General features: G+C 38.1%; 2 long non-coding RNA genes across 2 annotated transcripts in view; both read left to right on the forward strand.

Annotated features, from left to right (window-relative positions):
* LOC124100749 (uncharacterized) overlaps positions 1–8,464 on the forward strand; it is a 127,023-nt gene extending 118,559 nt beyond the window's left edge. The window contains exons 6-7 of the long non-coding RNA XR_006854397.2: positions 3,942–4,087; positions 8,327–8,464. This is a non-coding gene — a long non-coding RNA (uncharacterized LOC124100749). The remainder of the gene's footprint in view (positions 1–3,941; positions 4,088–8,326) is intronic.
* Positions 8,465–15,928: 7,464 nt separating this feature from the next.
* LOC124100654 (uncharacterized) overlaps positions 15,929–18,308 on the forward strand; it is a 31,674-nt gene continuing 29,294 nt past the window's right edge. Inside the window, exon 1 of the long non-coding RNA XR_006854373.2 lies at positions 15,929–17,213. This is a non-coding gene — a long non-coding RNA (uncharacterized LOC124100654). The remainder of the gene's footprint in view (positions 17,214–18,308) is intronic.

Here is an 18,308-nt window from a genome sequence, read left to right on the forward strand (position 1 = left end):
GAACCTTTGGTGGGAGTGAGACTCTGCCAATACCTTGGCTTTGAGTTTTTGGTCTCCTGAACTGTGAGAGAAAAACTTTTCTGTTTTCTGAATTCACCAAGTTTGTGATAATTTGTTACAGTGGCTTCGGGAAATTGAAACTGAGGCAGAACCCAACTCTTATATGCAAAAATCTCCAAAACTATTACATTTCTATTAGCATTTATCATTACCCAAACCAAATTAAAATGTAGAGACATGTCCATGTTTGTAAAAGGACTGCTTTGGGGTCAAAGATAGTCAAATTGAATGGAAAAGACATGAGCTTGAGTTTGTCTTTTGTTAGTGTGATTTGGGCAAGCTACATAATTGTTTAAGACTCAGTGTCTTAATCAGTGGTGTAAGAACTCCATCCCTAACTTCTTGTGAATTGACTGTGGTAATTGTTCAGTCCACTTCCTGGGCTCAAACCTAGAGATCTTTCTTTCCAACCAAAGCCCAATGTAAGATAATATTTAGTTGTATCTTGCAGTGCATTTTGAATGCAAGGTGTGTACCCAGCACCACATTCAAAATGTAGAATACTTCTATCACTCCAGAAGGTCTCTGGAGTCCCTTGCATGCTGTCCCCTTGCATGTGGAGCATGAATTCTTGGGGAAATTCTTGGTCTCCAGAGACCTAAGGGGAAATCTCCAAATAACCATCTTCTATAAATTATACCGGTCTTGCAGATTAGGATGGGGTCCTCATTCCCAAGTATTGAAGATTAAACACCTGAGAAATGCCAAGGCAAGAAAACAAATTTTATTTAAATAGAACAGAAACAGACTTCTCCAAGAAGGGAAGGGGACCCATAGTTAGTATCCCTGGGATTGGTGGTGTCTTCCATTTTTATGGACCCCCACAGCCTATCTTTCTGTCCATATGCCCAAAAGGCAGGAAAGAGTAACCCCAGGGGGTAATTATTTGTTTTAGAAAGTGGGATCCTTCCCCTCCCCTGGAGATGTTAGCAACTGGTTGATGGGCAAGTGCTATTTATTTTCTTTTCTTTGATAATCAGCTATCTGTCCTTTGCACCTGTCTCATAAGAATACAGACACCCTTCCCTTACCAGAGCAGAAAGATGAACCTCTTCATATCCTTCTACTCTGTTGATAATTGACGCTGTTGCTGCATGTTTGCTAGGCTTCCTTGCCCAGATGAAATACAGAAAGGATTTCTCACCCTGTTCCCATACTTGGATATATTCAGGCTCATATTTTTGCTAGGCTTTGCTTTTGTCAAAACTCAGAATAATTTGACCTTCATTTAAAAATCCCAAACAGATATCTTTGCAAACTTTTTTGTTTCTCTGAAATGCATTTGTTTCATTACTACATTCCCATCTCAGCTGGAAACCTTGGGGATTTGCATTCAATTGCATCTGGATGGTGGCCACTTCCTCAGCAAACCAATGGATTGGGGAAAATACAAAAAGCAGAACAACAAAAGCAACCCACCATGCTTTTAAATATCTGCCTGGATGGAGAATTTGCCAACATCTCAGAAGTGTTTTTAAGAAGTTCAGACTTTGACCACATATTGGCTACTTCTATTTTTAACTTGTGAATGATCAGCTCAAATGAAGTTCTGCGGTTTGAATTAAGTTATCACTTCATAGAGATCTGGTTCCAGCGATCTCACTCCTCCCCTCTGTTCCTTCCTGGCAGCCTCTGGAGTGTTTAGGAGAATGTTTCTTTGCATTAATTTTTTGAGAGGAAGTCCTTGAGAGGAGTGTAATTGAACTTGGCTCCTCAAAGTTCCTTGTAGAATTAGAGAAGAAAAGTATGAAGTTGCCAAGAAGGTTAATGGAAGAGAAGCCTGTGGCTGTTTGACTGCTTAAATTAGTTGCTAAGGAGGCAAAAGTTTCACTCTGAAGAGTTGCTTTCTTTTGTGACCATAGACTATACCACTTCCTGCCACAAAGGGAACATAACATTGAATGTTTTGTTGTTTCAGTGCCAATCCCTGCCAACTGCAAGAACAACTTACAATGTGAGACATTCTTGGTATACAAGAGCCCCAATTTGATCATTGTAGGTTAAAGCAATGCTTCTGAAAATTTTAAAATATATTTTTAGCTGTTGATGGACCTCTTTATTTTATTCATTTATTTATATGCACTGAAAATGAACCCAGCGCCTCACATATGTTAGGCAACTGCTCTACCCCTGAGCTACAACCCCAGTCCCACTTCTGAAATTTTAATGGGTGCACATATTAGCTGGGGACCAACTTATGGTGCATATTTTGATTTAATAGATCTGGGTAGGGTGCTAGAGATTCTAAATTTCCATCAAATGCCCAGACTATGCAGGTAGTTGTTTCATTCTGGATGTTGTAAAAAGCTAGAATGTTTTTCAAAGGTAAAAACTACACCCATTTTTATAAAGAGGCTTACTACTGTCTTGTCACAACCCAGTTGTGTCAGCACAGTGGAGTAGGTAGTGGGAAAGCCAAATAAAGTGTCCAGAGATAGCATGGAAAACATGGTTTATTAGGAAAAGCTTGTAAGAAATGGAAGACTGCCCAAAGAAGTCTGTCAGTGGCAACAGGCTGACAGATAGCACCTCCATCCCTCAAGGTACTTTGCCAAGCAGTGTCCCCTCTCCCTAAGGTCTAATGTCCATTGATGGCTGGCTAGATGAGTGACATGCATCCTTTCCGTAGTGTCTTCAGTTCTGCTTCCATCCCCAGTAAGAGAGGGGCTTATATGTTATGCTGCAGAAGCAGTGACATCATTAGCATTAGCTTGCTTAATTTGACAAGCATCCCAAGGAGCAACCAGCCTGGTATATATGTAAAAAAGTGGCTTTCTACAGATAACACTAACTTGCTCTAGTTCCCAGTGTGCATGAGAGAAATCCTGTGTTATGTATCTGAATTTTTTTTTTTATCTAGGCCTGCACTCTTGTTCCCCAAACTTGGCTAGGTTTTGGGAACAGAGAGGGGGCATTCACGATATGGTATTTTACTACCCCTTCCCCTCCTCTGCTTTAGGGACAATTTAACTAAGGAATAGTAAAAACACAGAAATATAAACTAAGCCCCCAAAGAGCCTCAAGAAACAAATCTGTATCAGAAGTTAGCCAGAGATGGAGATTGGCTAATGACTGGGAAATATTACTGCCCTGAACTTCTGCAGCTATTTTTTTAAAGAATTTTTAATATTTATTTTTTAGTTTTCAGCAGACACAACATCTTTGTTTGTATGTGGTGCTGAGGATAAAACCTGGGCCGCACACATGCCAGGAGAGCACGCTACCGCTTGAGCCACACCCCCAGCCCTTCTGCAGCTATTTTAATGAGTAAAAATGGAGTTGTCTTGGGGCTAGATGTTATCTGAGCTGTATATATTGAAGCTTCCCTTAGAATTTTGCCCCATTCTAGCTCCACACACGTGGCCAAATTATAAATCTCTCTAAATACTTCTCTGAATATACAGGCTGAAGATAATAATGGCACCCCCAAAGGTGGTTGTGAAGATGAAATGGGATGACAAATGGTAATGTGCCCCTGCTTGGGTTTAGTCTTGGTAGCTTAGAATCAGCTCAGTGGAAGATTTACATCACAGAAAGTACTGCAAGTCAGGACATGTCTTTTTCTGTTCTGTTCTTTTCTTTATCCCTCCCTCCCTTCCTTTCTTCTTTGAGATTGGATTTACCACCACACTGCCACATATAAAGTACCTGGTACCTAAAAGAGCTCGGTAGGTTATTAATTGCTACTTCCCTAACTATTGCTATAGTTTGGAACTTCAGTGTTCCCAAAGGTCTGTGTGTTTAAGACTTGGACCCCAGTGCCTTGAACCCCTCTTAAGAGGGGTGGACTAGTGGGAGGTCCTCAGGTCACTGAGGATATGTCCTTGAAGGGGATTGTGAGACTCTGAACCTCTTCTCTGTCTCTCTTTTTCGCTTCTCAGCCATGACTGCATGGTTTATGCCATGATGGTCTACTACCAGAATGTGCTTCCTTGATACAGACCTAAAAGTAAAAGGGCCAAACAGTCCTGGACTGGAACCTCCAAAACTTGTGAGCCAAAATAAGCCTCTTCCTTCTGGACCTCAGGTATGCCTGGTTTAAAGGGCTTTTTTGTTTTGGGTGCAATACTAGGAATTGAACTCATGTCCTTGTGCATGCTATGCAAGTATTCTATCAATAAGCTACATCCCCAGTCCTATCAACTTTTAAAAAAAAATTGTGAATTATCTCAGGTATTTGTTAGTTACAAAAAAGCCAACTAACGTAACTACCTTTTCTGAAATCTTCCAGTACCTATAGTTTGAAGTGCATAATTTACTGATACCAATGTTCTTCACAATAAATTCCGTAATTGGCTTCTTTTCAAGAAATGGTACATTTGAGTCTCCAAACTGGATGCAGAATGAAGTGTTACCATAATCTGCCATTTTCCTTGCTTTGCTTTTTCACCTCTCTAAGGAAAACACTAAGCATAGTTTCAGAATTTGGGGAGCTCATTGTTATAATAGGTTTGATCCCCTCTATAGGAAGCATCAGAGTCCCCGCTGTACAATCTCAGGGGAGAGCTCAGAGTGTTAATGTGTCTCCAAAGCTTGCATTATGACAAGAATCAGCACCGGGAGGGGTAGAATATTCTTACTATTTAATAGGTCTAGGTCCAGTCACAAGCTTTTACATATTTGCCTAAATAATCATAGGTGGTGGATTAATTGGAAGATGACACCTGCCATAATATGTAGCTAGGTGATTTCCTAGTGTGCATTTGAACTGAAAACACACTTGACTATCCTGAACATAAGAATCAGCCTAGCAAGCCAAGAGAAATACCCTCTACTATTCTTTCCTGTTGCTCTAAATTTCTCTGTTCCTTTTCTTGGCCTTTCCTCAATGCCCTCTGGTGGAACGAATTTCGAGGCCACAATTAGTGTCCCTCCTCCTACCCAAAAGCTTTCCCTAGAGAGGCAGATTTAAATTACCACCATTAAGACCAGGAGCTCTGGACTAGCCAGGTTCCAATCCCTCTCTCGGGACTTGAGACGATAAACATGCCTTATTTTCCTCATCTGTAAAATCAAAGTGTGTTCTTTAGAATGTTTTTGAATGAAGTAAATAGACTTAAATACATTGAGTTCTTGGATAAATGCCTTGCATAATAATTTCTCTATATAATTATTATTATGATTTCTCCAATTATTCCATCTTTTTTCCAGTTTCATCCTTTTCCCTCCTCAAGAAACTTTTTCTTAGCCTACACATATGCTCACATCTTTCTGCCTTAAAAACAAATAAAAACAAAGCTGGGATGTTTCTTTAAATAGATCTACTCTTTCTTTTCCACATGCTTTTGGAAAAACAAAAAAGTCTACATTCACTCTTCTCCTTCCTGCCCACTCTCTCTCCCATCTTTTGCAATGTGGCCTTACCTTTGCAGCTGTGAGAGCAAGCAATACTGTGCAGATACTCAAAATAGACAGCTGCTCTGATGGATCCAGTTGGCTGGGGTCACACTTAGGTGTTTAGGGGGAGTGGTTGGCAGCACGTGCTATGGAAAACACACAGGTTTAAATCTCAGGACTTTTTCCATGTAAAACACACTATTGTTTTGGAGTTAAAAGTGGAACATTGGAAGTTTAGCCAAAACAGTGTGACATGGTGGAACGAATTGTGAAGTTAGAGTCACAAGACCTGGGCTCAAGTTCTCATTTTGCTTTGTACCTGGTAGATGCTCATCCAAGACTTATTTAAACAACATGAATTATTTGTCCAGAAAATCAGGACTCTTCTCTTCTTAATTTTATAAAAATATACAAGCTATCTAGGTTAAGTCGGACACTGACAGAACCTAAGCAGCAGTTAAGTGTCTGGCCTTAAACCAGGTGTTTTTGTGCAGAAATAGGAAGGGGTCAGAGGGATTTTTCTCTCTGAAGGAAGATTAAGGGAGGAATATGAAGGGTTAATGAAGTTACTGCTGGACCCAGAACTGCCCTTGTAGTTAGAGAAATGGACCTCAGAGGAAACCCTCCCCAAGGGAAGCCAATTTGGCATTTCTTGGTATCATTTATCTGTCTCTTCTTTCTGTAGCTATGCCTCCAGGCTGTTTTTTTTTCTCTCAGGAGAATCTTAACCCCTAAATTCTTCTTGTCATTTGTCTTGAAAAGATTCCCAATATTAAGAGAATTATAAACTATATTGAGCAAAAAGCTATCTTGACCATCCTCATTTTATAAACAGATTGTTACGGCTTAGATTTTAGGTGTCCCCAAATGCTCATGTGTGAAACAATGCAAGAAAGTTTAGGGGTGAAATGATTGGGTTACAAAAGCCTTAACCTAATCAGTGCATTAATCCATTTAAATAGATTAACTGGGTGGTAGTTGTAGGCAGGTAGGGTGTACCTGGAGGAGGTAGTCACTGGGGGCGTCTTTGGGGTATGTATTTTGTCCCTGGTAAGGAGAGCTTTCTCTCACTGGCTGCTTCCTGTTTGCCATATCTGGAGCTGATTTCCTCCTCCACATCCTTCTGCCATAATGTGATGCCTCATCTCCAGCCCAGGGCAATGGAGTTGGTTATCCATGGACTGAGACCTCTGAAACCGTGAGCCCCAAATAAACGTTTCCTCCTCTATGTTGTTCTTGTCAGATCTTTTGGTCACAGCAATAAAAAAGCTGACTAAAACACAGACCCAGAGGGTTGACAGTTAAAACACTAATTATCAGAGAATTTTCTTTATTTGTAGGAAGAAGAAAGTTCTAATAGTTTCTGGCTGGTTAAGGTGACACTCCCATTGCACAATTGCAGTATCAACAATTTAATAATGTCAAGGGATTGAAAGTTTCCTTTATATGGTGGCTAAAAGTATGCTTTCACATGTGGTTGTGGCAGATAAGTTTTGAAATGATGAATGATAAGAGCAATCTCTTTCCTATTTGATTTCACAATCTTTTTGTTTTTCAAAGATACATCTTTAAAATAGCCATTTTCTTCCCTCTGGAAATAGAGCAAACAGATTTATGTTAAGCTTACAGAACGGAAAATTAAAATTTTAATTAAAACATAGAGTATATCACTTGGTTTCCATTATGCTGAACAACTCATTTGATTGACTTTGGTTTCTAAAAGTGACCAACTTTTTGGTATCACATCTGTACAACCTACAGTTTCCTTTATTAAATGCTGACTGAATCTTTTTTTGACCTAATATGTCTTATTTGTTTGTGAGAAATTCAGTGTCTGAGTTTCACATGCAGCACATTTTCAGCCCTGAAGCAAGTTTAACTTGATAGAATATGTTACCTATCTGCAGACTTTGAGTTTCCAGAAGGTTTATATTCTCACATTTCTCCCCTTCTTTTCTTCAGGGAAAGAGTCTATTGAAATTCAAATTGAGAAATGGAAAAAAAAATGAGATCTCAATTTGTAGCACAAAATTTGGGGCATGACTAGTCTCAGGGAGACAAAGATAAATATTTCAAGACTTTCATGGGGAAATCAGCTTGTTTAAGTGCTTGAACAGATGTTCATGTAATCAGAAACCTTTCCTGCCTCCTTTGCAATTATATTCACCCTTCAAAGCCTGTGTCTGTGAGTAGAGTAACAATGATAAGCTATTCCCAGACCTAACTCTGTACATATAACATAGTAATCCTCTCAAATAAGCAGTCTTTCAGAGCATCACAGAGATTCACAGTCCAACACCCTGCTTTTGCAAAGGAAAAAAACCAAGATCCCCAGAGGTGTGGAACTAGTACCGCTCTCTGCAGTCTCTTGCTCTATGGTTGAAAATTAACACTGGTTTATTATCACAGATGCCTTCTGGTGATGATTCCTTAACTGAGGACCTGCAGCTTTGAGTTGGGTAATAGAAGGAGTCACAAATCATTAATGCACCTTTTAACACATAGATATGTCTCCACTAGGATAGCATCAGCCCTGTGGACTTGATTATGTAGATCATCCCCTACATCTGAATACTCTCTGATGGGGTTAACCTACCCTCTTGCTTGACTCCTTTTCCATGAATCTCTTTAATTTCTGTGTCCCACATGCTATCTTGCCATCAACATATTACTCAAAACTTTCATGCACATGTTCATAGTTAACATATGACATGTATTAAGAATTTACTTTGCAAATACTATGATATGCTCTCTCACTTTTTAAACTGGTAAGTTCTTTATGATTTTTTTTTTCATTTAATTCTAACAGCTCCTTGAGATAGATGCTATACATAGCTCCATTTGCAGGAGTCTTGGTTTATTTTGTGCTGGTACAACACAATATCTGGTATTGGATAATTTATAAATTATTAAATTTTATTTCTCACAGTTCTGGAGGCTGGAAGTCCAAAATCAAGGTGCCATGCTCTTCTGTCATATGAAGACACAGCAAGAAGACCTAAAAGGACCCTAAAATGCTCCACCTTCCAACACTGTAGCATTGGATTTTTTTTTTTTTTTTTTTTTTTTTTTTAGTTTTGATTCTTTTGATACTGGGGATTGAACTCAAGAGCCCTCCACTACTGAGCCACATTCCCAGCCCTATTTTGTATTTTATTTAGAGACAGGGTCTCACTGAGTTGCTTAGCACCTTGCTTTTGCTGAGGCTGGCTTTGATACTCCTGCCTCATCCTCCAGAGCCGCTGGGATTACAGGCATGTGCCTCCATACCTGGCTGGATTTCAGTTTTTAATACATGGATCTTGGGGGACACCTTCAGACCATAGTAGCAGATAAGGAAGTCAAGGCTTGGAGTGGTGAATTGACTTACCCAGGATCCAAGAGCTAGATTTTGCACAAAGGATTTCTCAGTCCAGGTATAAGCACTGAATCGTACTACTCACTAATAAATCAACAAAGCACTTCAAGCATCCTCTACCTGCAAGACACCTAGGCAGGCTTTGTGATGGATGCAACTCCGAGCCAGGATGAGATGTCCGAGCACGTATGTAACACACACTTTACAAACACAACCTGTTATATGATGAATGTGATAAAGCAATAAGTTGGTCTATTACATGAGGTCACTGGACTTTAGGGTGAGAATGTTGCCTTTGTGTGTGTACCAGAGACCCCTTGGGCACTCTGGTGAAGCCTATGAAGTCTTATCAGGGTAAATGCGCAAAATTAAAGCATAGGATTACAAAGGAAAGCAACCTCCTAACAATATAGTAAAATAAAAGTTTTAAAATGTAGTAATATAGTAACACAAAAGCTTCTTGATTAACATATTACAAAGCATGATCTAGTGGTATGTTTGATAACTATAGCAATTTTGAAGTAGAGCTGGGCATAAACAATATTTGAGATATTTGCAAGAAATAAATAATATGAAAATATCACATCTAATGCCACTTTGATTTGTGATCAAAGGAAATGTTAATTTTCTTAAGAAATTAAACTAAGTTTCTAACTGAAATGTAATGTTCATTGCAGTTAGAATTTCCCTTTCAACTTATTAAATCCCTAAATTCATAAAGCCCTTCGGAGAGGGAGCTATGAACCTCAAATTTAGAATCCCAAAGGGCTTAAAGGAAGAAATAATCACTTGTCGTCCCAGGGAGTAGATATTGTTTTTTTAATCATATTTTTCTTTTATTGTGGGTAAGAAAACAATATAAAGTTGATCATCTTAACTATTTTTTAGCACATAGTCCCAAAACATTAAATATATTTATATTATTGTACAATGTATCTCCAAAAGCTTTTCATATTGTAAATCTGAAACTCTATACCCATTCAACAGCACTTCTCCTTCCCCTGTCCCCTGGAACCCTCCATTCTGTTTTCTATTTTTGTGAATCTGACAACTTTAGATACCTCATATAAGTGGAATCATGCAGTATTTGTCTTTTTGTGACTAGATGATTACACCTTACACAATGCCCTTCGTGTAGCAGATTGGAGAAGGTATTATTGAGCTATTTTATCATTAGAGCAAGTCCTAAAGGTGCTTCACTAACCTATTCTTTAATATTATATTCAGTTTTTGTTTTTTGGTTGTGCTGGGGATTGAACCCAGGGCCTTGTGCATAGGAGGCAAGCACTCTACCAACTGAGCTATATTCCCCAGCCCACTAGTTTTTCAGTCTCATGTATGTCCCTTTCTTATACAGCACAAAGAGGCTTGAAAAGTAACCTTCAATAAGCTAGTAGTGGGGAAAGTCTCTTTTCGAAATAAATAGATTATAAGCAGCATAAAGATCCCTATTGTGAGAATCAATGACAGGGAGGAGAGTAACAGTGGGAACTGAAGGGCAAAGCTATAGGAAACCAGGTGGATTTATACCTGAACTTGTGCTTGTAACTATAGCTTATCCATCCTAATGTTGCATCCTCAGTGAGTGTGGATGTTATATATTTTCAATGTGCTATGCATTTTCATGTATTAATTTTTCTCATTTCTCCCTAATAAAGACTTACTAAATAGACACATTCTTGCAATAGTATCACATCTATAAGGACTAAATCCCCACATCTCACATTATTTTAAGAGATCACACAGCCTTATTTTTCCAATGTTTCTTTATTTAAAAAGGGATTGCATGACTTTGTAAAGAAATGAATTCAGAAATATTTCAATAACTCTGAGCAGGCGCTTTATTTTCCAGAGTGAGGTATCTGTCCTAATCTGTTCTTAGCACTAGGATGGCAAGGGTAACTTAGGTAACTCAATAGGAATTAAAATTAATTTCACTGCAAGATGAAAACTCTTAATGGAAACCTCATCTCTGAATTAAGCAAGGGTGTTTATGATTATTCACACCTATTCTAATTCACTTTCTAGTGTTCAGGACTATGGTCTTGCAATTGCTTTTTACAGGGCGAGACACTGGCCTTTCTTAACTAAAAAGCAGTGTATGGCATCCAGATGCAGTTTTCATTGCATTTCTACCATGAAGAGTGCCTTCTTCATTTCCTTATCGACCATTTCCATATTTACATTTGTGAGGTGCTTGTTCAGGAGTACTGTCCAACTTTAAAAGTTGGATGGTATATCTTTTTCTTATCAATTTTTAGAATTTAAATCTATCTATCCATCCATCCACCAATTTATTTATCTATATACAAATATTTGCCAGCTTTGATAAGTATGAGTGTGTGTATGCAGATTTCCACATAACAAATATTTTATATCAGTCTGAGGTTTGCTTTTTTCCTATTCTCTTAATAGTAAAATTTGTTGAAAAAATTCTTACTTTTAATTAAATTCAATTTACTAGTATTTCCTTCTATTTAAGAAACTGTGACCTATCCCAAGGTCCTGAAAATATTTCCAATGTTTTCTTCTAGAAATTTATTGTTGTACTTTTCATCTTTAGCGAGATGGTCCATCTTGATATTGTTTTCGAATATGGTTTGAGATAAGGGACAAGAATCCCCCCTGTTTCCTGCTCCCTTTTTGAGCTACCACAAAGTTTTTATAAAATAATTTTCTCCCACTGAATTACTGTGGTGTCTTCATCATAAATCAAGTGATTGATCATGTGGGTGTGGGTCTGTTTTAATTTCTCTAGCTTTGAAACCAGACTTTGTTTTTCTTCTTCAGGACTGCCTTACGTTTTTGACATTTTTCATATAAATTTTACAAATAGCTGTTCCTTCCCACATTTAAAAAAAACTGCTGGGATTTTTATTGGAATTGCACTAAATCTACAGAGCGATTTGGAAAAAATGGATGTCCTATCAATGTTACAACTTTAAATTCCAGGATCATGCTATAGCCAATAATTTACATAGGTCTTCTTTTACTTCTCTCAGCAGTTATTTATAGTTTTTAGAGGAGAGATCTTATACATCTTTCCACTAGTCATTCTACATAATTGATATGTTTGGTGCTTGAACGTTTACTAATTGCTTGCTTCTTTTAAAAAATAGATTTTTTCCCTTTGTTAAAGTTCTCTAACTTTTCTTCTATTTTGACTAACATTTCATACTCCTGATCATATTCATTATCTATGTTTTAAACTTCCTCTTATTAATGTCAATATCTGAATCATCAACGGAGCTGTTTTGAGTCTACATATTTTTCATTTGGAGTTGGAAATTTGATCCTTTTGATTTTTTATAATTTTTGGCATGCATTATCATTTTTGATCAAATGCCAGATGTCTTAACTGAAAAATTATAGAAGCTTTAGATGATGATATCTTTTTCCAAAGATTATGTTTATTTTTTTTTCCTTGGCAGACAAATTAGTCAAGATCTTGTGAAAAAGATAGTTTTATGCTATTTGGGGCTAGTCTATTCCAGTTTTCCCCTATGGCTTTGGACTGATTATTATTTAGCTTTAATTATGACCTCTGCCTTCCTAGTACTGCTGACATATCTAGCTAGGTCTTCAGTTACACAGCTGCTATTTTCTGTTTTCTCTCTACCTTTTCTTCCCCTTCCTTCCTTCCTTCCTTCCTTCCTTCCTTCCTTCCTTCCTTCCTAGTTTTACCCTGTGCATGCTCAGTTTGAGACTACCATTCTTCTCTATTATTCCCCCTTCTCCAAGTCTTTGATCCAAATTCTGGCTTCTACCTTTTCAGCCCAATAATACTGTTGCTTCATATTTGCTTATTCTGCAATTTGTAAAGGTCCTGAGAAAAATATCTAGGGTGACTGTGGAATGCATGTCACAGGCTTCCTTCTCTTTAAGTCTTGCCTCTATTGTTATCTCCAGTGCCTTCAGAAAAATGCTCTATGTGTTTTGTCTAACATTTATAATTTTAAAAATACTTTTTAATTGTCAGTGGACCTTTTTAAAAAAATTTTTTTTTATATGTGTTGCTGAGAATTGAACCCAGGGCCTCACACATGTTATGTAAGTGCTCTACCACTGAGCTACAGCCCTAGTCCTATAATTGTTTTTGAAAAAAAGGTCAGTATAATGTAAACTATTCCATCAGGCTGGAATCCTAAATCTTCTAACTATTCAAACTTAAAACATTTTCTGGGCTGAGCTATCTGTTACTTTTAGACCTTTGGTACATCTCCTAAACTCGATGGCCTCACTTGTATGAATTCTTTGGGAAACTTAAGGAAAAAAATGCTGTTTCATGTTAGGATTAGCATAGGGTGGAGAGAAGAGACCAATCATAGAACAAGAGCTATAAAGAGATAAAAATGCAGTGAAATCAGGAAATGAGAGCAAGCTACCCCTAAGAGACATGCAGGTCACTAGGGGCCAAGACATTGGGAGTGCACAAGAAATGAGAGAAATTCAGTGGGGATTCTTTTTTCCTATTCACATGTTTCCTTTCTCTGAAGGGAGCCCATTTCACTCTGTCTATAGGGAGTAGAATTACTTCTCTAATTAAGAAATTTAGAAAGAAGAGCTGCTTAGATTAAGCTCAACCCTGTCCTTGTATTGCCCACAGAAAACTCGAGCTTTCTCCCTTGTCAGTCTCATCTGGGCAGGTCCCTTCCATGTGGCAATGTATCCCCCTATTGTAACACTGGGACAATGTGTAGGCCTTGGCTTCCATGCATAAGTAATTTGTTTTTCTTTTCCTCAAATCATTGAGAGCCTAGATGGAAAGAAGGCTGCCATTTGTTGGGATATTCTCAAAGATCTTCATCAAGACAGTCTTAGCCATGATGTTCCAGAAAGCAAAGCCCATGGGAAAGATTAAAGTGCTGACTCTGGGTTTTGGAGGTGCAAGCCCAGGGTGGTGAGGATGATGAAACAAACTGAAGTGAACTCAGAGAACATAGGAAGCTATAGGGTGTGATGCGTTGTGCTGGCACCACGAGGTGCAATGAGCTGCAAGGAGGTGGAGCAACGTGTCTTCATTTGGCACCTGTGAATTTTCTGGAGGGTATCAAGGAGAAGTCTCGTCATGGAGGGAAGAAGGAGAGACCTTGGCTGCCTAATCTCTCTCATCTCCCGTTCCCATTGTCCAAGATATACTTCATGGAAGCCTAAGTCTTCTTCCACTTGGGGTGGCTCCTTCCTCAACTGCTCAGGGTGCCAGCTACATACCTTACTGTGTTGCATTTATCTGAAACGTTGGGAATGAAGCATCAAGGATGAGAAGAAAGCAATGAGGGAATTGAAGAAATGCAAGATGCATGTCTGACATAGACTTGAGCCATTTTAACTTTAATGTTATGAGACTTGTTGACAGTATTATCTTGGGAAATGTGGGTCATTCACATGAGTGGTTTTCAGATTACACTAGGATACTCTCTCTTTGCATGAGGAGTCTGACTGTAATGCTGAGAGCTTCTAACCCTGTGGGAAGCCAGTGGTGGCAATACTTTTGGGGCAGGCTCTTCTTTCAGCATTCTTCAGATCCATAGTTATGGAGAGATGGTTTTGGATGTGTGCTTGGGTTGGATTTGGCCTCTATGGAATTTAAACAAAAGATTCCCAGAACTTAAAACATAAAATTATAAGATTACAGAATTTTATATCTGCAAGGAATCTTAATCTTTTTATTCTTTTCTGTCACTTGAAGATCTTCATGAAACTTCTCCATGTTTCCTCCTCCTCCTCCTCTTCTTCCCAAGGCAAAGAGGTAAAGGAGAGACGTCCATGACTGAAACACTGTCCCACATCCCAGTAAATACAGATAGAGTTCCCAAAGAAAATAACCTTTCAGAAAATTGTCCCTCCTACTGTCTCTCTTGTTTGTGTGCAAAGTGTAGGGATCACAACATGCTCGCGCGCGCGCGCGCGCGCGCGCGCGCGCGTTCTCTCTCCATATAAGTGCATCTCCATCTCCTGACTGGTGGGACATTAGCATTGACAACTCCTGCAGAGGGGCCTGTGAACATATTTGCCTGCCCCAGATACTCAGTAAAAGCTGTGGGAGGGAGGCCCCCTACTGACCCACTCACTGAATGAATGGATGAAACCCCAGTTTGCACAGCAACTGTGATGAAAATGAGTTAGGTTGGTATGTTAGAGTGTAGCCAGGCATAAATGGAGGTGTTCTTTCTCTACTGGAGAACTTGCACCTATTTTGCAGATTATAGAGTTTTTTTTTTTTAATTTACATGGGGAAGAACTTTAGAATTCTGCAGGCTGTACTGTTCTAGGGTAAATTCTGGGGTACTGTTATAGTTGGAGACTGGGCTCAAATGTCTCCTTGGGTGAACCCAGGGTATGCTGAAGTTCAATATGGATGAGGATGAAGAGGGTACAGGCAACAAAATCTGTGGATAAAAGCTTAATTACATCCCCAATTAGAAGAAGTGTGGAAAGGAGCTGAAACTAGGTATGCAATCCTGTTATTCAAGACGTAATTCCTAAGTTACACAACATTATCAGACATTAATCTAGAACAGAAATTCTCAAATATTTTGGTCTCGGAACTCCTGTTCAGTCTTCAAAATTATTAAGAACCCAATCTAACTTTTGTATGTGTGGATTATATCGTCTGATATTCATCATACGCTATGGTTTGGATGCAGTTGACCCTAAATGTTCATTTATTGAAGATTTGATCCCAGCATGGTGACGTGAGAGGTGATAAAACCTTTAAGAAGTAAGACCTACTGGGAGGTCTCTAGGTTACTGGGGATGTGCCCTTGGAAGGGACTACAGTCTCTTGGTCTTTGTGTTTCAAGATGTGACCACTTCTCACTCTGTTGCAAGAACTCTCACTGTTGCCATCCACTATGAAGTGATGTAGTCAAAGGGGCCCAAACCAGAACCAGCACCTTGCTATTTGAACTTGTGGCCTCCAAAACTGTGAGCTAAACAAGCTTTTTTTCCTCCAACAAAGTTAACCTGCCTCAGGTTATTTCATTATAGTAAGACAAAACTGACTAATACGTTGTATTGAAATAAAAACTGAGAATTGCCAAAATTTATTTAAAACAATGACAAAACCATATATGTACCAAAAATTTATAAAAAATAACTTATTTCTTTTAAAAGTAGTAACAAATGGCACTGTTTGTTATTCCTATAAAATATTTTCAAATCTTTGTGCTAACTAGGAAATCTCTGTCAGTTAGAGAAATGTCTTCTGTTAGAAGACAATTGGATTCTCATATCTAATTTTGCATCCAGTCTCTTGTGATATTACACATCATGTAGCCTCTGGAAAATGGTTATGTATACTTGAGAAAATGAGTGTAGGGAACCTATGGTTTGGATATGATTTGATTGCATTCCCCAAAGGTTCATGTGCTGGAAGCTTGGTACCAATATGGTAAGTAGTGTTGAGTTGGATCCTTTAAGACATCGTGCCAGAGGATTGTGGTTAGATCATAGGGCCTCTACCCTCAGAAGGACATAATATTAGTTTCAAGGAGTGAGTGAGATTTTGTAAGAGTAATTTGTTATGAAGTGAGGACGCCCAATGTGCTGGGTCCTTTTGGTCTTCTCTATTGTATTGTGGTGCAGCAGGAGGAACCTTGCCCTATGTTCTCAGACCACCAGAACTTGGAATCCAGAGCTCAATGTGTCTCTTTATAAAGTACTCTGGTTATTTTGTTACAGTAGCATAAAACAGAATGATACAGTGAAAAAGGCAAATAATACTTTAACAATATTATGAAAATATTTTTGACCTCAAAAAGGTCTCAAAAGAAACAGATTTCCCAAACCATACTTTGAGAATGCTTAGTTGAGAATTTTCTGGTGAAAATTAATTTTTTTTTTACTTTTCTTTTTTAAAACAAGGATATTTATTTTAGGGAGGTTCCCATTTCTTTTTTTCCACATTTTTTATTGGTGCATTACAGCTGTACACAATGATGGGATTTGTTGATACATATTCATACATACACACAATATAATTATATATTTTGGCCAATATTACTTCTCAGCACTTCTCCCCTTCTTCCCCTCCTTCCACCCCTTGGTCCTTTTCTTCTGTTCTACTTATCTCCTTTTGATTTTCATGAGACACCCACCCTAACCTTTCTGTTCAAAACAAGGATATTTAATACCCATAAAAATAAAAGGTGACTATGGCTTCTCATTCATCATTAAAGTTAATGATTTGAAGAGTTGGTAGTTTAACATCAGTAGCTCTTGGAAAATCTATTTACTTTGAATTTTTTTCCTTCAAACTTTGACCTTGCTGGTAAGTACACTTCTACTTAAATGCTATTTATTCCTTTTAAAAGAGCAAAAAGAAAAATTGTATTTTTTAAAAAATCCTATTTTTGATTTTTCTTCTTTAATTGAGCCTTTTTCTCAATAGAAACACACTTGGTCCTGTGTATCTGTGGATTCTGCATCTGTGGATTCAACCAATCTCAGCTCAAAGGTATTTAAAAAAATACTAAACATCTACAGACGTGTTTCATCAGTTCCTAGACAATACAGTATAGCAACTATTTACATAGCATCTACATTGCATGAGACATCATAAATAATCTAGAGATGATTTGAAGTATTTGGGAGGATGTGTGGAGTTTATGTAAAACTGTAAGGGATTTGAGTTTCTGTTGACTGGGTATCCAAGTAGGGTCCTGGAACCAATCCCCTGTGGATACTAATGAATGGCTGTATATATGAATTGTTCAAAATTCAAAAGACATGAGGGTAAACATTGGAAAATTTTCTTTTCACTCCTCTCCTTTTTAGCTATTTAATTTCCCTTTTTGGCTATCCTTCTAGAGATATATTATCCACATCTATATGTGTATATATATACACACATATATATACACACACACGTGTGTGTGTGTGTATGGGTGGGGAGAAATTTCTTCATCTTTAACAAAATAAACAACTCAAATAGAAAATTCCAATGGCAGAGGTAACTATTGCTCTCTGGTTCTCTTATTCTGATGGGTTCAGAGAACAGCATACCATATTTAGGGATATTCACATAAGAAATTCTGGGCAATGGTTGTGAGCAGGTGGGATACCTGTTGCCACTGCCAGTCCAAGAGAGTCTGCAACTTTCTTTTGACACAACAACCCAGAAAGTCACATATCCAGATGGCAGTGGCATAAGTGGTTGAAGCCTCCATCAGCTTTGAATTATTAGGGACAGTATGTCCCTCTTCCAACCTGTACTGGATACTAAGCATGAACTAGAAATAAACTTTTGTCCTATGTTAGACCACCAAGATTTTGTGGTTAGTTTGTCACTGCAGCACAAATGGACTTATCCTGACCAATACAAATACTATATCACTGTTCTGCATTTGAATTTTTTTCTGTTCTCAATATTTCTTAAAGAGTACCATTATCAACTTACAAAAAGCTTTCTCTTTTGTTTTCGGACTCCATAGTATTCTACTTTATGAGTACAAAATAATTTATTTAAATAATCGAATCTGCATTGAGCACCCTGTAGGCTGCTCAGCTAATGTATATATAGTATAGAACTATTGTTGGGGGAAAAAAACCC

This window comes from Marmota monax, unplaced genomic scaffold (assembly GCF_021218885.2).
Source record: "Marmota monax isolate L192 unplaced genomic scaffold, Marmota_monax_Labrador192_F-V1.1 WCK01_AAM20220418_F8-fsc00037, whole genome shotgun sequence".
NCBI lineage: Eukaryota > Metazoa > Chordata > Mammalia > Rodentia > Sciuridae > Marmota > Marmota monax.